We start from the raw sequence: 23,031 nt of genomic DNA on the forward strand, positions 1-23,031 counted from the left end.
AAGAGCCTCTTTTTCACTTATTGAAGAGCAGACAACAGAGTAGAAAGAAGAATCAGTAGACGAGATGGGCAAGCATCACTATGGAGCTGGCTCAGTGACATGAGCTTTGACATACTAGAAACATTTTTGAAATAGATTATTTATGAGATTTTTCCAAATGGAATAGGGCTGAATAATATATACAAGGAACATTGGCTCAACCTCTCTTTCTGTTAAAGTCTCTTCACTGGAGATATTTGAGCGGCACTTGTCTAAGAGACTGAGATATCAGTGTTTCACATTTTTAAATATATTTAAAATTAATTCATGATATGGTTTGTCTCTGTGTCCCCACCCACATCTTATATCAAATTATAATTCCTCTTGTTAGGGGAGGAACCAGGTGGGAGGTGATTGGATCCCAGGAACTGATTTTTCCTCTTGCTGTTCCCATGATAGTGAGTGAGCTCCCACCAGTTCTGGTTGTTTAAAGGGGTGTAACACTTCCCCTTTTGCTCATTTGCTGCCATGAGAGAACATGCTGGCTTCCCCTTCTGCCATGACAGTAAATTTCCTGAGGCATCCCAGCCATACTTCCTATACATCCTGCAGAATCATGAGCCAATTAAACCTTTTTTCTTTATAAGTTGCACAATATCAGCTAGGTCTTTATAGTAGCGTGAGAATGAACTACTACAATAATTACACAATTATTGGTCAATTGATTTATGTCACAAATATTGTGGGCAGTCATTGCACAAGGAAAATGGAAATGAGTAGAATTTATACAATCCTCAACCATAGAGTTTGTGCTGATATTGCTCTGCTTCTGAGAGTGTCTATTAAGAAACAAAGGTATTCTAACACAATTACAACACAACACAATATTTAAAAACAAAGAGTTTAAAAATTTTCAAATTCACTGATTTATTAATAACTTATTTAACCAAAAATATAAGAAAATAATATTTAAAGATGAATAGGCATCTCTTCAAGTTATTCACAGATTTAAGTAGGTTGTGGTATTTTAAAAGAAAACATTTTAAATACATATAAAAGAGTAAAAAAAGTAAAAGAATAAACAGTATGATGAAGACAATATTTATAGAGGACAATATAAATAAGAAACATGGGGAAAAAAGGAGAACAAAGTCTAAGAGAAAAAGTCCTTGTATTATCATTCACCACATCCTGACTCTTAGTTACTATTTTATTTGGTATATAATTATATCTACAAGATAAGAGTAGGTAAGATGATGACAAATTCTCATAGAAAAAATAACATTGAAACAAAATAAATTTTATAAAAATTATGAGACCTCAAAATCCTGGAGGGATTGAAAAAAAAGTCCTAGGGAAGTGCAGTTTTTCAAAACTCATTGCATTGGAGATAGAAAGCAAGATAGAATCATAGAGAAATATATCAAACCTCAAAGGCCTGATAGTCTCAGTGCACCATAAATTATTTTTTAGGATACCCCGATTCCTAAACCTAATAAAGACAGTACAAAGAAAAAAAAATTAGACTAGTAAGATTTACAAATACTGTGGCAAAAATTTCCTCTGTAATGTTAACTAATAAAGGCTGGTACTACATTAAGAAAATGACACATGAGGATCAAAAAAAAAAATCACTCCATGAATTCAAGGTTGCTTTATTATTATGTTATTTATTTATATTAAACACTACATATTAATCCTACACATTACAGCCTTGCAAGATTGGAGTCACAGCCCTGTAACTCCAGTTGGACCTGTCTTTTGAAACACAGTACGAACAGACACTTTTCAAAAGAAGACATAAATGAGGTCAACAAACATATGAAAAAATGCTCATCATCATTGATTATTAGAGAAATTCAAATCAAAACCACACTGAGATACCATCTCACACCAGTTAGAATGGCAGTCATTAAAAAATCTGGATACAACAGATGCTGGAGAGGATGTGGAGAAATAGGAACACTTTTACACTGTTGGTGGGAGTGTAAACTAGTTCAACCATTGTGGAAGACAGTGTGGCGCTTCCTCAAGGACCTAGAAATAGAAATTCCATTTGACCCAGCAATCCCATTACTAGGTATATACCCAAAGGATTATGAATCATTCTATTATAAAGACATATGCACATACACTTTCATAGCGGCACTGTTTACAATAGCAAAGACCTGGAACCAATCCAAATGCCCATTGATGATAGACTGGACAGGGAAAATATGGCACATGTACACCATGGAATACTACACAGCCATAAAAATTGGTGAGTTTGTGTCCTTTGTAGAGACATGGATGAATCTGGAAACCATCATTCTCAGCAAACTGACACAAGAACAGAAAATCAAACACCACGTTTTCTCACTCACATGTGGGTGTTGAACAATGAGAACACATGGACACAGGGAGGGGAGCATCACACACTGAGGTCTATTGTGGGGGGAAAGGGAGGGACAGAAGCGGGGTGGGGAGGTCAGGGATGGATGACATGGGGAGAAATGCCAGATGTAGGTGACAGGGGGGTGGAGGCAGCAAACCACATTGCCATGTGTGTACCTATGCAACAATCCTGCATGATCTGCACATGTACTCCAGAACCTAAAGTACAATTACAAAAAAAAAAAAAAAAAAAAACTTAAATGCAAACTCATGCCAATACCAATTTTTTGCCTATTTAATTTGACTAGATTCTCTCTCACAGGCCTCTTTTAGTAGTCTGCAATTGCTACATCCAAGCAGTTCTAGCAGGTTCTCTCTCATGGTGTGTGTGTGTGTGTGTGTGTGTTGTGTGTGTTGTGTGTGACTTAAAGTTGCATCAATTCAGGCTAAGTAAAATGTAATATTGAAGGCATTGATTTCTTTTTTTTTTTCCCCATTTATTTATTTTATTGCATTTTACATTTTGGGGTACATGTGAAGAACATGCAAAATTGTTGCATAGGAACACACGTGGCAGTGTGATTTGCTGCCTTCCTCCCCATCACCTACATCTGGCATTTCTCCCCTTGCTATCTCTCCCCAGCTTCCCACCCCCCACCCTCCCTCCCCTATTTCCCCCCAACTGACCCCAGTGTGTAGTGCTCCCCTCCCTGTGTCCATGTGTTCTCATTGTTCAACACCCGCCTATGAGTGAGAACATGCGGTGTTTGATCTTCTGCTCTTCTGTCAGTTTGCTGAGAATGATGGTTTCCAGGTTCATCCATGTCCCTACAAAGGACCCAAACTCATCGTTTCTGATGGCTGCATAATATTCCATGGTGTATATGTGCCACATTTTCCCTAAGATGGAAGTCTATGGGAAAGAAAAATAGATTTGAGTTTATTACAGTTTATGACACCATTTTTCTATATTTATAAATGCATCACATAATTTAGTTAAAACAATAGAAGCTCCTTACCACTTTAAGAAAAAGAAAAGCATTCATTTGAAGGATTCCAATTAGCTTGCATTACTTACGAAATAGCAAAATATAAGATCAAATCTGAGATAGAGTTAAGGCAAATTTAGGCATCTCAGCAAGATTAACAACAAAAACCTTCTTACTAAAATTTGTCGTGATTGACTCAAGTCAAAGTAACTTCCTAGATTTAAATATTCATGGAATCTAGAATTTTATTGACCTAGTATGGATCATGTATTCATTGATTTGAACTTCTTTTGCGTAATATTATGACTGTTGTCCCCGTGACAATCATATTGATGGTTAGAGCATTCCAAAGTATGGGCTTGATAAATGAAAGATAAAAACACTGTGGGTAGAGAAGGTATAACATAGTTATTCTACACCATCAAAGTTAATTCTGTACATTGATAGCCTGAAAATTGAGGAAGACCTCAAACAATCATAGTTGGGTACAATATGGATAACTTACCACAAGAAAATCTCTTATACTGTTATTCATGGATCCCTTTCTGGAACTCAAATCAATTCTCTCACCAATTAATAATACATACAATTAAAATAGCACATGCAATACTGCAGATGGTAAGGGAATGACTTCCCATAAAGTTATCTTTGTATAGAGCCCCATCCCTGATTTTATGTTTTTGCTAAATATAATTTTGGTAAAGTCATGTTTGGAATCACTTGTAAAAATTATCAAAGGTCAAATTGAGGATTTCATATGTAAAAAGAAAATATTTTGAATTTTGTGTTAATTTTAGGCTACTGTAGAATTTGACACTTATTTTCAATTTTAATAAAAATGTCTCTTTTTCTAATGCTTTAAATACACATTTATTTAAACAAATTTTTAAATATTCTAAAAATGAATTAAACAATGTATGATTGGCTTTCCAGACAAAAGTAACTCTTTTAAATTCTAGTTAGCTGTCTTCACGATGTAGATCAGATATCTCTGTGGTTTATTTATTTTTCTGGGAATATTATTAATTTTTTTATATAACCCCTAATTATATAACAAATGGAATAATTGTAAGTCTTTCATTTTTAGACATTATTTTTAAAGTGCTATATGTTCTCTTCTGTCATTCTTGGTTATATTTGGAAAGAAGATAAGAATTTTTGGGCAAGAATAAATAAGTAAAATAAATGAATTCTATGTTGTTTACCTGAATGAGACCCTCTGAGATATCTTTGGACCATGTGAGCTTGAAAAGATATATTGGAAAATAATTTCTAGAATACGTCAGATGAGTTTTGCTGCTATTGTTCCTGTTGTTGTTAAAACAGTTAGTCAATCATATTCCTCTCTGTTTTCTCTGTGTCTATTATTTCTTCAAATAATAAAATGTGTAAAACATTAAAGTAACAAAAATAACACATTAATGACCCTGGGAAACAATTAGAATTTAGGTCAAATAAAAGATAAGGATATCTTTCTATAGGCAGATGTATAATTAAGAATTAATAAAATTTAATATTTTTATTTTTTACATAAGTGACTAGGTATAAAGATTGAAAAAGCTCAGATTTACATTGTTCGTAGTAACTTTTTAGAGTGCTGGCCATTTCAAAGGAAAAACACATAGGAGATTGTCAAATTTCTTTTATTTTTGTCTTCAGTAAATATTATCTTGATTGTTCTCTTAATATGAGAAATAAATGACAAATTCTATACATAGATGTCACATTTTAAATCTGACAAAATATCTAATATTTAAATTTCCATGTTACTAAGATATTAAAAAAGAATATAAACTAGGGATTATTAGATAATTCTGTGAAAATAACTATCATAGCTAAATGGAACATATTGATTCTCTTTAATAATATCATAGAACAATTTGTTATGCAGAAATATTAGATAATTGTATTATCATCTAAGGTAAATCAGGTTTGTTTAATGATGTTCCATTACAGGAACAATGTTGATAAATTAAAAGTATTTACTAAGCAGCCACAAAGCAATTAGTTACACAATTAATTTTTGGAGAGAAGAAGTTGAGATATAATAATATGATAGCAGTTTTGAATAAAACGAATAATATGTGTGATGTGAAAATACATTTGCATATCAATTTGTTATTTACACTTTAAATATTAGACTTTGCTTTTTACATAGGGTTTTGATATTCAAAATTAAAATAAATTCTAATAATGCTAAATTTATGACAGTAACATTTTAATAAAATAGAAAATAGATTCCCAAATATACGTTTATAGATATTTTAAATCACTTTAGTTAGGCATGATATGTATCATCATTATAAAAAGCAGCATAGACCCAAAAGTGGTTAATAGTGAACCAATCAACAAAGTATGTCTTGATTAATTTCTAACTCTACCATTTACCAAATCTGTTATTTTAAGCAGGTTATGTGACTTTGTTTTTGGTCGGCTACAAAAATGATAAATGGGATTATAATACACAATGAATGTGGTTGTTCTAAGAATTAAATGTGACACTACACATGAAGCCCTGCTCCGAGAGCCTTGCCCAAAGTAATTCTTTAATATATGAGAGCTATTGTTATTAACATGATGCTATTTAAAAATTGCATTCTAAAATCCAAGAAAATCTATGTATGAAATGGGCAAAAGCAGCATTGTTTCATTTTTTTTTTTAAATGAGCCAATATGCTTCTCTTGCTGTATTATATAATTTCCTATATAGGAGTTTTGCTCTTTTATCTAGACATGTAATTAAAGCCATCAATTATTCCTGAAAAGTTTCCTGTGGATAGAACACCTTTAGTTTTAATAATCCTGGTAATGTCTCTTTTGTATGAAATGAAATTCTCAGCATTACATATGGAAATGTGAGAATCTCAGATTTATATACTCAATATCAAGATAAAATTACATCCCCAAACTACATTTACTTCATAGGATTATTACTAGTTTCAGTTGAAGCAATGTCAGCACATGGACTGGTCCTCAGATTCAAGGATTATGAAACAGAGAACCTATTAGGAAGAATACACACATGGCCTTATATGCCTTACCAGATAATAATTAGTTTTTAAACCCACATAGTCAATTTGTGGCCCAGTCTCCAATTAAGAATGTGATAGAAGAGCCAAGACGGACAAAAGAACAGTGTTCTCCTGGTTAAGAGAAGAACAATTTATTACAGGGTGGTAGTTTCCAGAAAAGGATTGAAGTAATTTGAAGGGAAAAAGCCTGAGAAAGTTCTATTTGTATCTTCCTAGGAGAGTTCTTTTACTCTTGAGTATTTTGAGAGAAAGAGAGAGAGAGAGAGAATGAGCTAAGAATTAAGCTTCAGTTTTCATGATAAGTTGTTTTTATCTCTCCTCTGTAAGTACATATATGGGAAGAAATTCACACCAGAAATCTTTACTGGGAATTAAGTGAATGGGGTTGACTGGAGTATCTCATGCTTTTAACGTCTCCAGAAACTGTTGGGAGACTGTGACAAGAGCATTTGAACCCTATGCAGTTAGCAACAAAGACAAATAGTGTCTGCAAATAAAGTAAATTATTCAAGGTAAACAACTATCAATACATGAAATGCACATAATTAAAGTTTAAGTAATTTGCTTATTAATTGATAGTGGTATACTGAATTCAGTCACAGTCCAATAATTGGATAATAGGAATGGTTGGAATGACCAAAACGACTATGCCTTATTGCTTACTAGTTCTGTGAATATAGCCCTGGTTTAAGGTCTAAGAAAGAATTGAACAAAATCTCTTGGCAAACATGTTAAGGTTAATTGTTTTTCTAGCTGTGCAATCTTGGGTAGATTGTTTTGGTACTGTTTGCCTCACTTTGGAGTAAAATAAAGAACAACTTCCACACAATGTTGATGTGAATATGGAATAAGAAAAATATTTACAGAGACATATTGGGTTTTCAATATGTGATTTTGTTTTCCCTATTTATTTTTCTTTCTCCTCTAAGCAGAGATGGCATATCTCATACGGCAGAATTTTTTTTGATGTGACTATAAATATTTATATTTTTCTTCATCACCATTTCATTAGAAAAAAATTATTGAGCAAATTTCACACAAACACTGGAGGATGTAGCAGTGAACAAAACCTACAAGGGCCTGTCATCGGGGAGACTACGTATGACGCTCTGCAAACATTTTGTTTTATGCTTTTATCTTTATAATTGATATCATTTGGATTTTTTTTTTTTTTTTGCTTTGAGTACAACCTTACTATTCCCAGACAGGCCACACATCATACACCTAAACTCAGATGGGGGTTTGCATATTTTGATCTTTTAAGCTATTTGTGAATTAATATTCTTCATTTTTATCATTAATATCAAATACAGACCTAGGACATATACATATTACAGTCCTAAAAGCTAAATTTTGATCTCCAATTTAAAGCAAAAGATATATTAAACATACAGTAGTGAAGTAAAATGTTTTGAAATATAGTCTCCTACAGATTCAAAAGCTTCGTTAATGCCTGTGAGGTTAACTGTACATTGAACTCAGTAAATTATCTTAATTTCTCATTTTCATATAGAACCCTGGATAAACTTGATTACCTAAAGATGTTTGATGCTGGTTAAATACTTCAAGGCAAATAAATAACTAAAACAACACTTTTTTCCTTTGTAACTCCATTCAAAAGGTAACATTGAGTGTAATTAAACCCGATATGGTCCACTCGTCTTATATTTACTCACATAGGTTGGGTTTTTCAGGCTTAAGCTTGTTAGCTTTGGAATGCCTAGGATGGAACAAAATTCACAGAGTTACACTCCACCAGTCAGCAAACAATGGATCTCCTAAAATTGTCCCTGCATTTACAGTAGCATTTCTTAATTATATATTTGGCATAGAGAACAAATGAATTGGCCTTAGAAACTAAGTGGATTATAAATTGTTAAATGTACATTTCAGGCAGCAATGTCCATAAAATGATGTGAAAATTATCAGTGCTAAAGCTCTTTAATAATAATAATGAAATCAATCTAACTTTAAGTGTCATCGTGCATATTTTATTGTCATGAATTCCAGTGATTTGTGAAGCAGAACCTGTGAGTGGGTGCAGACTCCATTCCTGTTTGTGGTTGCCAGGGATTCTAAACTGTCTTTTCCGAGTCCACTGAGTCCATTGAGTCCACTCTTAGCTTTTAGCAATAAGCTGAAAACTTGCACCAAATTCTTTGTACCATCAGATATACTTCCTGGTCTCTCTTTTTCATATATGCTGCCAGGGATGTGCCGCTATTCTTATCCCATCACTTTGAAGTGACTTACCCTATAAATGTTATGATAGTTCATTGTCTTGTGCATGACTTCACCTTTCTGGTGTATTCACGAAAGGTTTTCAGGTTTTTGTTTTAGTTTATTCAGGGTTCACTTCTTATTAGGTTCTATCTTTTCAAGTTTTCTACATCTTATGTATAAACAAAACATTCTCTGCTACTTTAAGCTGTCTTTTTTGTGGATTAATTTTATACTTAATTGCTTGAGATTTAATTCAAAAACATATTGTCGACGAAACTAGAGGAAAAGCACAAAACCCCTCCAGAAGAACAGTTTCAAATACCCCCTTGAGAATGAGGAGTAAAATACTGTATTTAAGTGAAATTTTTCATTATTTTTTGTGAACACATTATTTTTTGGCATAATGACTAGAAGGATGTGTTTGGACACTGAAGATCCCAAAGAGCTGTCTATGGTATATCAAGTTACTTGGCAATCCATCTTCCATCTTCACTTTGTCTTGTGTCTATGTGTGAATGGCAGAGATGGCAGAGGTACAAATGAAAAATTTTAGAGTCTCTTACAGCTGATTCTGCAAGTGAATTATTTCCACTGGGAATACTTAATGTAATAGTGAAAGCATTTTCTTTCTTTTATTTATTTATTTTTTTTTTTTGAGGCTGGAGTGGAAAGGAAGGCAGACCTCGGCTCACTGCATCCTCTGCCTCCCATTTCAAGCGATTCTCCTGCCTCAGAAGAGTAGCTGGGTTTACAGGCATGTACCGCCATGCCTGGCTAATTTTGTATTTTTAGTAGAGACGGGGTTTCTCCATGTTGGTCAGGCTGGTCTCGAACTCCTGACCTCAGGAGATCCACCTTCCTCAGCCTCCCAAAGTGCTGGGATTACAAGTGTGAGCCACCACATTTGGCCAGTGGAAGCACCTTCTAATTTTTGGAGAGATGGAAGCTAAGAGGATGGCCAGAATCACTGTTACAGTGCAGAACCATCAGCTTTTTAGACAAGAAGTGATTGCATCAATAGCAGAGTTAAGAAAATATTTGCCATCTCTTCTTATGAAGATGACTTTTAGAAGCCAGTCATGTAGCTGTGGCCGCCTGACTCCAAATCATTCAGAAAGGTGATTACAACATTCAGCAATTTGTAATCACTTAATTTTCTGAATTAAATGCCTCTCTGTTTGAATACATACTATGAGTTCTATTTTCTTTAGAACATCCTAACTTAAAGGAAATTAGAAGCCAGGTATGAGAAAAGCTGATTTATCTGTATAAAAGATTATTTGAATGTGAAACCTAAAGAACATTTGGAAACTAAGATATCACTTGACTAGCTTGGATACATTAGTGTCCTACGAAGTGTATATTAGGTACAAGACTACAGAGAAAATTTGCAGATAAAGTAAAATTTTTGCGATTCTTTTCTAATCATAAAGGAGATCTGCTGCTTGCTATAGGAAAACATACAAGAGTATTTTTCTTTTAATTCCTACCAATTTTTCAGTGAATTTGTTTCCTCATAACTGCTTCAAATTTTGTTTAAGTTTAACCATTACTTTGTCTTACTTTTAAATAGTATACTTTTACTGTTAGGTATTGCTTTTAGATGTCTTGTATTTTCTGTTTTAAAATATTTTATGGCACAGTTAGTAAAAAGCTGATAGCTTTAAGATGGACAGAAGAAAAGAAGAACCAACATTTTATTTCTTAAATTTTTAAAATAAATAGATTAGGTTAGAACTCTATTACTCAGGAATAAATGCTTTGCTTAAAGTCCCTCAACTTGTAGACTATAGGGCTAGGACTTATTTGCCTTTACTGTCCATGGTCTTTTCACACATATGCCCATGGCAACAGTATTTATTGTTAAAGAAGTGATCATCTTTCGAAGCCAAATTATCTTGGAACTCAGAACATTTTAATTTTTTCACTGTTTTCTAAATAAATGAGAATTAATTATATTTTTATTGCTATATCTTCTGCTTCACTTACAGATTTTCTGTTCCTTCTTTCTTTCCCTAAATAGAGTTTCAGAGCACTATGACCAGGAGTTATCCCAAGGCAAGTCTTATGGAAAGGAAACAATCTGTATCAAGCTGGGATATACACTGCAGAAATAGAATTTAACAGGAATTCAGAGAAATAATAATCTGCCTAAGAGAAAATAAGGGAATTTGGTAATGGTATATTGTCATTGTGATTATTATTGGTAAATCTGATCAGGTCTGTCTCTGCAGTTAAAAGGAAAGACAAAAAAGATGGACATGACCATATAACTTGGAACTACAATTGAAAGATCCATGTATTGCCTTACCCTTCCAATTCTTCTGTGATGACCACTGAGTGTCACCTTTATCCCCTTAGGAACAAGGATTTTATAAAACCACTTAAAAGCTATTCAAGCCACAAATAAAACAATAAAGATAAATCATGCTTTATTGAATTTGACTTGAGCTCCTAGAAAGCAAATATTCATACGTTTTTATGTATATGTGTTTTTCAAAATCAACTTAAGATATAATTAACATACAATACACTGCACGTATTTAAACTTCCAACTTCCTGTGTTTTGACGTATCTATACACTAAAACATGGTGATCACAATCAGGAGAACGATCATATTCATTATCCTCAGAAGTTCTCATTCTGTCTTTCGAAATTCCGCTCTATACACAATAACTGATCCAGTTCCCGTTACTATAGATGAGTGTGAAAATGGTGAAGTTATCTATATATGAAATTATACAGTAAATACTCTTGTTTAGTTTCTGTCACAGAGCATATTTGTTTTGATATATGATATTAACGCCCAACCTGTTAAAAACTAATAAATTAGCAGCACAATTACAATGTTCTGTTTTGCAAAGTCATGGTTAGGAGAAAGAAAAGACTAGCCACAGACTGGGAGAAAGTATTTACAAATCATGACTCTAACAAAAGATTTGTATCCAAATATGTATTTTAAAACTCTCAAAATTCAATAATAATAAGACAATCTGATTTTTAAAAAGGGCAAAATACTTGAACAGAACAATAACCAAAAAAAAAAAAAAGAATGAATGTGCAACATCATAAATTACTAGGGAAACACAAATTACAACCTCAATGATACATCCTGGCACATTTATTAGAATGACTAGTGTTAAAGGCTGAATCTACCAAATGTTAGTAAGAATGTGAAAAAACTGGAATTCTCATATGATCCTGATAAGAGTATATGGTGTATCACCATTTTGCAAATCAATTTTTCAGTTTATTTAAAAAGGTTAAATAGTTATCTACCATGTAATCCAGCTCTTTCATTCCTCAGTATTTACCCAGGTGAAATAAAAGCTTATGCTTATATAAAAGTTTGTGCACATATGTTCATACAAGATTTATTTATGACTGAAAATGACTCAAGTTTTTCTTAACTGCTGAATAAATAAATAATATGGTATATTCATACAATGGAATACTATCCAGCAATAAGCATAATGAACTATTGCAAGGCAACAATATTGACAGATCTTTTTATAGTAAACAATATAATTATTTGGTGAAAACACAAAGCACATGTAAGTCCAAATGAGGCAGAAATAGTTTATTAAAACTTTCCTATTTGGCACTTCAAAAATGTCAATCCTAACAGAATTCCAATGTGTATATGAATATAAATATGTTTCTGTGTTAAAAAAAAACCACACAAATCTAAAGCTAAAAATTTCTAGTTAGTACATTATTATTTGTCCTGAAATAATGTATTAAGGTGTTACAATCCAATCTCCAAAAACAGCCATGTAAATTGATGTCTTGTATTCGTCCCTGTCTCTCATCTAATATTCTGTTTAATTGTTAAACAAAAGGAAAATAGCTGAACCTTAATTTGTTACTCTCCAGTAAGAGATATAGTAGCTAGGAAATGTCCCTTAGATTACCCATTTTACATCTCCATACGTAACCATTTATACTGAAACCAGCACATAAATAGTACTTGAATAATTAGGATTATTTAATTTTGTAGTGATGTTTTGTGATTGGAGATGGTGGTGATATTTAGTTGATAACAGTAAGGATAATATTAGCCAGAGACCCAACTCAGCTGAATTAAATAAGAAGAGAATACATTGGCATACATACTTGGCAAACCTATATGTACAGCTGATTTGAGACATGACTGGAGTCAAGTGTTCTAGCAAGCACTGCCTCCCTGTTGTGCTTTCTTTGTACAACAGACACTCTAGAGTTTATTCCCCGCCCAAAAAAATAAATAAATAAAGACTGCCAGACACCTCAGCTTCACAACTGCAGAGGGAAGAAAACTACTCCTGGCTAATAGAGCTAGGAGGTGTCTAATAGCTCTGATTGGCCCACACCTAAATTAATAATTTTGATCACAGTGGCATAGTAAGCAGCTCATTGAAGAAACCTGGTTAACCCGACATACATGAAGCCATGAAAGGGACACATTCCCTGTTGAATCAAAGGAAAATCAAGATCCTGTTACAAAGAAAAAAGGTAATGGATGATGGGCAATGAAAACAATTTCCTACTAACAAAACAATTAGATTCTCTCAAGGGAAATTGCCATTCTCTATCTTGTAATTCTATCAGGAATAGTGAAGCAGTGGTGTTACCAGGAGGGTTACTAGCCATTTGACTGGTAAACTATGGTAGATTGCTGTTATTGGAATATTGATTGTAGTATAGATTAATGTCTAATCCTCAGAAGTTCTTAGATTTTACCAGAAAGTTTGATTTATGTTTATCTAATTGAATGTTTGTGTGTACGTTTGAGGTGAGAGTTGATGAAGAAAAAATAAAAAAGCAAATGTAGGTATCTGAGGGGAAATTTCCATGGAATATTGCTTTTACTGGCTTTATTTGTATTAAAAAAAGTGTTTGTTGTTCTACTGCCTATCTGTAGGTCTTAATCTAAACCAACATGGTAAAAAAAATTAAAAAAAAAAATTAGCTGGGCATGATGGCGGGTGCATACAGTCGAGCTACTCTGGAGGCTAAGCCAGAAGAATCACTTGAACCCGGCAGGGGGAGGTTGCAGTGAGCCAAGCTCGTGCCACTGCACTCCAGCCTGAGAGATAGAGCCACTCTTTGTCTCAGAAACAATAAAAACATAAAATAAAATGAATAAGCCATCAATATATTTTCTTTAAAATATCATATGAATTGCACTGGTTCCAAAAACCCAGCTGGAAAGAAATTTTGATTTGTTTGACTTATTTTCTTAAATATGCATGTAATAATTAGTTCCCCATTCTGCAGAGTAGAAATGAGGAAGAAGTAAATGGAGAAAGCAAAGTCATCCCTTCTGATATATGTCATACCAGAGGAAAAGAAATAGGAAAGGGGTTTGCTTCTGACATGCACAATGAAAGATGGGTAACTAAGGCAAATAAATATATTTCTGTTTTTTTTTTTTTTTTGTAGACAATTCTCCTTCTCCTTCTCTTTTTCCTTCTTTCTTCTCTTTTGTTTTTGACTGTTCCTTCTGGAGTAGGACTAACCCATAGGCCAGAGCATGCCCAGAGCAGCCTGAAGAAGATTCTTAGCAGAACTGTTGGTTTTACAGTTTCTTAAAGCTGGTCCTCTAGTTGATTATAGCAGAAAAAAAAGGGCATTTTTTATGTGAGAGTAAAACAGAGATTTTGATATAAATTTGTGATATGAAAAAGCATCTTTTCAAAAAGCCGACTAGCTTTACTAGGCAGCTGTAAAACTCCTAAAATGCCTACCGGTCAAAGTCCTTTTTGAGAAAAATGGCTGCTTGGCCTCCACGAATAGGTCTCTATTCTTCAAACTGTGTGGTCCATTCCCTTATGATCTGGTTGGTAAAAGCATGGTGATTGTGTGTATGAAACCACTCCAGCCACTTTTTTCAGGAAGGGGAAGTCATGGTAGATGCTTTAAATCATCTGGTCAGTTGATCTAAGCCAGAACATAATGAGCTAATCAAGATTTAAAGATTAGCACGAATTTCACTGCAACATGATTGTAGGTTGTTTTTGCCTTTCGTTGCTACATAACAAAGACAGCAAAGGCTCCATTAGATAAGGATATTAATGGGTGTAGCTGCAGTTCCTCCATATCTTAGTTTCTGACAGAGGTGCATTGGGCTTGAGAGCATGGGTGGTAGAAGGCTTGAGCTATAACCCGTAGCCTTTTATGACTGTGGGATTTCGGTGGGCTGCATCAACACTCAAGACTTGAAATATCCTGTGAGCAGATTCTGCGCTGAGCCACAAAGTGCCTCTGTATTCTACTTCTTTGCCCTGGCTTATATTGAATCCTTCATTGCAACTATGGGAAAACCACAGAAGGCCGTGCCCTGCTGTAACAATCTAGTAGGATTAGGAGCTCCTGTGACCGGTGGATTTTCGTTGCATGCTGAATAGTGATTAGGTTTCACGGGATCTGGAATTGTGGAAGCTGAAATGATTTTATTGTGCTTCTCTCTCAATTGCTGCCTGTTATAATCTTGCCTGTATTCTAACCTGTATTCTTTGTTAAGTAAGGTTCGCCTTTTCCCCGCCCAAACAAATAATTGAAAAATAGGATTATTACGGAGCTTGTTTTTACTGAATGAAATACAGTAAATCAGTTTTGTATAGACATTTTGCATGCATCTCTCTTTCAAGCTGAAACATCATGGAGTTTCCTTGTGAAGTCATTGATCTGGAGATTCATTTTTCATATAGCCCTTGTGCTTTCAGTAAGAGAACAGTACCAATACAATCTTCTACCTATTAGCCCACGGGAAGCCTGATTTTGGAAAAGACTAGAAGAAAATCAAATACAGTAGTAAAATTCACATTTATTAGGAGTTTTACATAGTTCCTGGCCAAGCTAAACAAGACTTATTTGTACCTTTAGTCATTTCAAAACACTATATGAATTTCTATTTCTCTATTTTTTTTTCTTAGACATAGACCTCACTTCCCTGGAAAAATGTAAAGTACAAATGTACACGTCTGGTCCTATATATTTCTATCCCTATATGCATCCAGTCTCTTTCTCATCTTGGGTTACCAAATGTGGCATGCTCTCATTTACAAGTGTGAGGTAAATATTAGGTACTCCTGGACCTAAAGATGGCAACAATAGACACTGAGAACTATTAGAAGTGGGAGGCAGGGAGGGAGGAGAACAAAGTTTGAAAAATCAACTATTAGATACCATGCTCAGTATCTGAGTGACAAGATCAACTATACTCCAAACCTTAGCATCATGCAACAAACCCAGGTAACAAACCTGCACATGTACATCCTGAATGTAACATAAATGTTGAAAGAAAAAAACAGACATTAAAGAGATTTGCAATAAAAAATATATGTAAATATATTGGCTTAAATCTTCTTACTTACAGGAGTTTCACATAATTTCTTTCTCAAGTTTAAAACCTATTTTCTTTATAATGTAAATCATTTGATGGTTACTCAATTTTTTGAAGTTAGAAGGTAGAAAAAATAGATAGGAGTAGGTGGAAACCTCAGGTCCCTCTCAATTGATATATAGTAATTTCTCAAGGAGAGTGGTTACTGACGTCAGGAATGGGCACAGTTCTGGAGTCCAAAAAGATGGACTTTGAGATCTAGAAACATTGTCTTTATGAATACTTCATCACAATCACACTTGCTAAAATGTTAATTCTGTCTAATACAGGTCTGCCCATAGCAAGGCTATAGCTCAGTTATGTTTTTTTATTATAAACAGTGAGTTTCCTGAATGAGTTACATTTGTTCATTCATTTGTTCCCAACATAGTAGTAATATTTTTCTAATTTCTTATTCTCAGTAAGAGGGGTATTTTTAAGTTTGAAAATTATACACAAAAGATTTTTAATTGATTGAACACAAAATTAAAAAAGAAAGACACACATACATGCATATAAATAATTAAATAATATAATTATTCAGCTTGAAGGAAAATATTAAAATAGAGAAATAGAAATTCATGTAGTGTTTTGAAATGACTAAAGGTACAAATATGTCTTGTCTAGCTTGGCCAGAAACTACGTAAAAATCTTAATTGGCAGATTGGCTATTACTCTACTTTTGCTCAAGCATGAGAACATTTCCCACAAGAAATTGACATATTTACTTAAAGTTATCCTAAACATTCTATATCAAATAGTTTAGGCATTATCAAAAATGGTTGTCACTGGAAATATAAGAGGCCTGTTCATGATTCTGTGTTGCCTTATTGTCTGAATTTGTGACTCTCCACACTGACACCAAATTGCTCTCCTGTCAACATGTAAAAGGATGGATCATTTTATCTCCTGAGTGATGAAGTTTCAAATCCACAAAGCACAGGCCGTCAGTCCTTTGAGGTGATTATGATGCCTCAAACCTGACAGCTTGCCCTGACAGCTTTCACATATTCCTGAAATCAAATTGTTCCTGCTTCTATTAGAAGAAGGCAGGTGTGTGAAAACTAGAGGAAGAAGAAGGTAAATACAAAAGAAAATGATCTTCATGTTCAGAGTAATTATAGAAACTTGTTTCCAGGGAAAAGTATAGATATTGATTTTACCTCTCTTCCTGATGTACACAGATGAGACACAAAGAGTCCATATGGGTTCAAGGTTTGCCAGGAAAGAAATATCAGGATAAGCAGATGGCAGTGCTATTGCCATATGGCTGCTCAGGAATGGACCGATGTGATGGCATTTTGCCATAAGACAAAGCTAGAAATATTTTTCTGCTACTATTTTAAACAGCACAAAAAATGAATATGTGTTCTGTTGACATGAAAAATCATTAGAAAATCATGACAGAAATACTCTATTATGTTCAATTCCACAAACTGGCTCTCAGACTTAAAAACAATTTAAAATTGATGAGTTTTTTTTAACAGTTTGAATACAGAATTATATGGATAACGCTGCAGATTATTTTTTAAACCTCAAGAACTTACTTCACTGTAATTAGTCAGAATATTTTTGAAGGCATGTATGTAACTATGGCTTAGAGCCAATGTTGCAATGTTTACAATAATAAATAATCAGATAAATATTACTGTGGAAGTTATACATTCTCATGTTACGCTGATGTTAAGTGAAAATTTCAAGTGAAAAAATGGGTACAGATAGATTTAGAAGCTGAAGAGAAAGGCCCATGGCCCAAGCCAGGTACAAGCTACCACAACGTCAGGAATCAGCTAATCCCTCTAAAGTGCATTTTTTTTTTCACTCTGAAATATGGTGTTATCGAGAAAAGGCATGGCTGTGAAGAACAAAGAGTACATTTGGAGTTCACATAGAACTCGATTCAAATTCATCTCCTCCTGTTACCAGCTTTACCTTGTTTTTTTTTTTTTTGAAAACTAATAAAACTTTAAACTCTATTTCTCCATCTGACGGAGGAGGATAATAATACCTAAATCATAGGGCTGTCGTGAGAAAAGAGATAATTCCAGATGACTCTGGGTAATTAGACTAAATAGACGAGCAAGGGAAATTTGAAGACCGCAAGTTTAGCTCAGCTATATGTATTAGGAGTGATTGAAAGGCAGAGAGTGAGTCATCTACCCCAACGCTGAAAACATCACATCAGGCTGAAAATACTTAGCCTGTTCTAGGTGTAGCATCTTTTAAGTGACTTTCCTGTATAGGGGTCATGTGAAAACTTTCCCTTCACTCTCTGAAAGTTTGCTGAGAAATCAACTGAGAGAAGACACATTAATAGAAGAAATGGCAGATAAATTTATTAATGTGCATGGGGGGAGAACCACAAAGTAATAACTTCAAGGGGGTACAGAAAGTTATATAGCCTTTTTGCAGATCAGAGGGGGAGATGGGAAATACAGGCAATCTTGTGGACAGGCAATCAATGGTTACTGGTGACAGAGTTTAACTGGTAAATAGTTCTCTTTGGAAATTGAATAATCCTAGGGTCTGTTCAGGTGGGGCTGCATTCTTTCATTCTTTTATTACAATTTTTTTTTGTAATAATGTAATAGGGAGAGAAGGAAAAACAATTGTTCTCCTTGGAGGATCCTGCAAGTCCTTCCATAGATGGCAGAAACATCTCTTCCAGCATCTATTGATCCTTAAAAGTCTTTAATTCAAAATACTCATTATGCCATGTAGCAATATTGTGGAGTGAAATAGTTTGCTTACCTTCACCTGGCACAGAGCGCTATCTTTGGCTACAAGTATGCTTTGGAGCCATTCGTCTCACATTGACAATCAGCTTTCCAGCTGTGGCTTCTATGGAGAATTTGGTGTAGCCCAGCTTTCGTAGATCCTCACAAGTTTCCTAATGTTCCATTAAAAAGCGCAGCTCAGATCCCATTTGCCCTAGAGTGCAAGGCATGGCCAGTTCATGCAAGCATTCACAGCCACAGGCTGATGAAACAAAGCCTTTGAGGTCAGAAGCAGAGAATTCTACCCATCCACTGTCCTCCAATGTGACTTCCCTAATCCAGTCTCCCAGTTAGATGATTATTTTATTATTTTCTCCTCCCTTTTAATGATTCTGAAAATTTAACTGGAAAACGTTCTTTGTATATCCAAAAACTATTCAACAATAACAATACATTTGATCATTGTGTTCTTTTTTCCCATATGTTTCTCCTTAAATCTTTTAATTAGTCCTTTGAGGTTGGTGGTATTAAACCATCTCCCCCTAAACATATGAGCCAAGACACATGATACACAGATAAATGTTTTAAATAGTTGTAAGACAAAATCAGTAACAAATAATTAGCAATAAAACTGGGAAGAATAACAGGGCGTGTGATGAAACTATACGTGTCTTTTCATAATACTGATAGGGCTGATATTAACTTGCTTACTTTTATAGATGTTTGCATTAAATAAGTAGGTATGGCTGGACGTAGTGTCTCACGCCTGTAATCCCAGCACTTTGGGAGGCCAAGGCAGATGGATGACTTGAGATTAGGAGTTCGAGACCAGCCTGGCTGACATGGTGAAACTCTGTTTCTACTAAAAATACAAAAAGTAGCCAAGTGTGGTGGCTCACACCTATAATCCCAGCTACTCAGGAGGCTGAGGCAGGAGAATAGTTTGAAACTGGGAGGTGGAGGTTGCATTGAGCTGAGATTGTGCCACTGCACTCTAGCCTGGGCAACGGAGTGAGATTCTGTCTCATTAAAAAAAAAAAAAAAAGAGTAGGTATAGAAATTTTTTAAAAAATTTATTCAGATTTTCTTCACAGATTACAGATACACAATTACACAAACCATACTGAAGTTTAATCTTCTCTCCCTTTAACATTTTTTCCAAGTACCTGATAATACAGAGACCATGTTTTATTTAATGAGCATTGCATGTGGAAGTAAAGAAACTTCACACAGAAAAGATAGCTCTGAATTGTGTTAACAAAAGAAGACCATGAGATCTACAGAGGCAAAAAAGAAAGCTTTATTTTCTGAAAAGATACAATCTGTGGGTTGGGGAGCCACAGTCTTCTGAGTAAAACAAAAATGTGCTCCAAGCAGAGGTGGGAGAGTTACAGATAAGACAGTGAAAACACAGATGATACACAGAAGAGGGGAGGTGCGGTCAGGGGAATGAGGAAGAGTCTTGGTCGGATGGTTCCAAAGCACCAGTCTCTCTTAATTAGCTCTTTCCAAGTATTGGTCAGTTGATGCCCTGTGGTCTATTGGTGGTCAGTTGGGAAATTTCCAGCTGCAGTTATTTTTGACATTGTTTTCAGGAACTGTCCTTTGACTTGGTTGCAGAGTGTGTGACAGCTCCCTCATTTTGCCAAGGCCTCTTGGTTCTACTTTTTAATTTGAGCTACATGGAGTCCACCTTGTTTGTCAACTGGAGGCATAATTTGACAGGGGTCAGGAAAATCGAGAGCAACTCCTCACAGAAAAATTAATGGATACATTGAATGAAGGATTGAATGAATGAATGAATGAGATGAAACCTGGAAGCAATTAACCAACCAACATTTTAAAAAATTGGGACCTATAATGCATGAGAAATTATGATAGGTGCTGAAGAATGCATGAGCTTGTAATATGCTTTCCAAGACCTGAAGAATACAATTAAAAAAGAAAAAACAAAACGATTTTGAGGCTGCAGTGAGCACTGATCACTGCAGCCTCAAAATCCTTGGCCAGGGCAGGAGGATTCTCTGAGCCAAGGGTTTTGAGGTTGCAGTGAGCACTGATCACACCACTGCACTCCAGCCTGGGCAATAGGGCGAGACCCCAACTATACAACAAAGCAAAAAAGAAGGAAAAGAAAATAAGAAGAGCAGCACTGTAGCAGAGGTTTGTAATTTGTTGCACTAAATTAAAAATTGATAGCACTTTGGTGAGTTGAAGAATATCCTGAAGTAGGAATCTGAAGACCAGAGTAAGCCACACATCAGATGAATGACCTGAGACTCAACCACTCCCAGGCTTTATTAGTGAAATAGGACTAACAGTGACTACCCTGCCTCCAGCATAGGCCTTTATATGCATATTAAATAAAATATTCTACACCAAATTTCTTTCAAAATTTCAAAATTTGGAATTTATTTAGATATACCAATGGTTTTTAGTCAGCTCCTTAGTGACTCATGGGGAAGATGAGAAACCAAAAAGAGTTAATTGATGTTGTCATTTTCAAAGCAGAGAAAAAAATAGAAATTCTTTGGGACCCAAAAAGCAGTTTATAGGAGTATCGCCCTAGGATAAATATATTGATGTAGGCTGCTAGGAGAATCGGCTCGAAGTTTGATCCCAGGTCAGACTAGCAAGAAAGATAGCAACATTTTGTAGTTTGAGAAACGTATATGCATTTTAAGTATAAAGGGAACTGAAATGCATGCGAGTACACTTTGGTAGAAGGACACTGCCTGGCATTTGGGGAATTATATATTCTCATTAAGTTGTTCTATAAAAGTAACACATTAAATTTGGGATTTAATGGAAGGATAATGTTGAAATGATACTACAGTGGTTGCTGTCATAGTGAATTACGAAAGTGAAAGTCTCTTTATTGCTCAGGTAAAAGTCAACCTAGAGCGTGTTGGGGCAGGGGGCTAGTTGGAAGTGGTGGAGGAGGCAACTTCTATCCAATGTCCATTCAGAACCGGAGCTGACAGGGAGCTGCCATCTTCAGCACTTGGTTTCCAAGGTGATTCTGAGTGTTAGCTCCCGTCAGGTGACCAGGAACAAAATAATGGATGCAAGACTGAGGAAGATTAAACCAGTGAACCCACTTACTTATCTTTAGAGGGAACAGAGTAAGAGAGAATCTGGGGGTGAATTTGGGGTGAATTTTGAATGAGAGAAGGAACCAGGCAACAGAAGATTTCAGGCAAAGCAAATGTAATATGCAAAGACTCAAAGCAGTATCTATCTATCTACCTACCTACCTATCTATAAACTGTAATCCAACAGCCTAGAACATAGGGTGCATGAGGAAATGTATTGTATGATGATGCTAGACAGGGGCTAGGATTAGAAAACAAAAAGGGCTGAAATAGTGTGACAATTTAGATGCATACTATATTGATTTATTTAAATATATTTATATCCACATAATGTAAATCAATATGATTACATATATATGTAAATATATTTATAAATACATTCATTGATTTGCTTTTGAGTCTGTTTCTATCAAAATGCCTCTTTCAGAAGAAATTGTCTACCTGGGTTTATGAGAGGCATGCTTTAAAACAAAGGACACCAAGCTTATAAATAACTAAGGGTATATATTATGGGTGTATACTTATCTCTAGAAGTTCTAAGTTCTGAGAGAGAAGATTTTGTGAAATTTTAAGACTATCCCAGAGACTTATGGTTTTATTGGCATTCATAATGGCTCAACCTTCTGTGTGTTGAATAATTAGGCAGTGCCTGCTGACTTAGGTTTCTTCCATTACCATTAATATCCTGCAACCTGAAATTTTCAACAAATGCGATCTCTGGTGATACAGAAAGAGTGATTTTAAAAATGTGACATTTGCCCATAATGTAGAAGAATTTTTCTTTTTCCGAGACCTCATAATATCCTCTTTTAACTATTTATATGCTCTACCCTGCAGCATATCGCTTTGTGAAAACATCATGTACAATATGAAACTCAGTGACTTGGGTGACAAATACTACTCAGAGCTCCAAATATAAGTTCTATTATTTGGCATATGAATGAAATAAAAATAAAACATTACTTATTTATTTACTAGCAAATATAGGACAATTAGATTGTTATTCAAACTAAAACCCAAGTTCTGATAGGAAAATTAAAAAATCATATAAGACTAAAGGTAATGTGGATGGCAATGCTTTCCCTCATACAGATTCTTTAAATTCATGTCTTGTACCTGTTTTCTTTTTCTTTCCCAAAATCAAAGACATGATCTTGAGCCCATAACTGATTTCCTCAAGAAGTGCAATCACACCATTTTCTATCTGTGATCCAGAAACAGCTGAAGATCTGAACATCATTGGTAGGAGACATACT

At 34.7% G+C, this 23,031-nt stretch overlaps 1 long non-coding RNA gene across 1 annotated transcript; it reads right to left on the reverse strand.

Annotated features, from left to right (window-relative positions):
• Nucleotides 1-14,192: 14,192 nt before the first annotated feature.
• On the reverse strand, nt 14,193-18,881 carry LOC116565113. The gene is made up of 2 exons (XR_004275267.1): nt 18,715-18,881; nt 14,193-14,519 (listed from the first exon to the last, which is right to left on the reverse strand). It is a non-coding gene; the product is annotated as an uncharacterized LOC116565113 (long non-coding RNA).
• Nucleotides 18,882-23,031: the final 4,150 nt, after the last annotated feature.

The sequence above is a fragment of the Sapajus apella genome, unplaced genomic scaffold, assembly GCF_009761245.1.
Source record: "Sapajus apella isolate SASKATOON/1434 unplaced genomic scaffold, GSC_monkey_1.0 scaffold39, whole genome shotgun sequence".
NCBI lineage: Eukaryota > Metazoa > Chordata > Mammalia > Primates > Cebidae > Sapajus > Sapajus apella.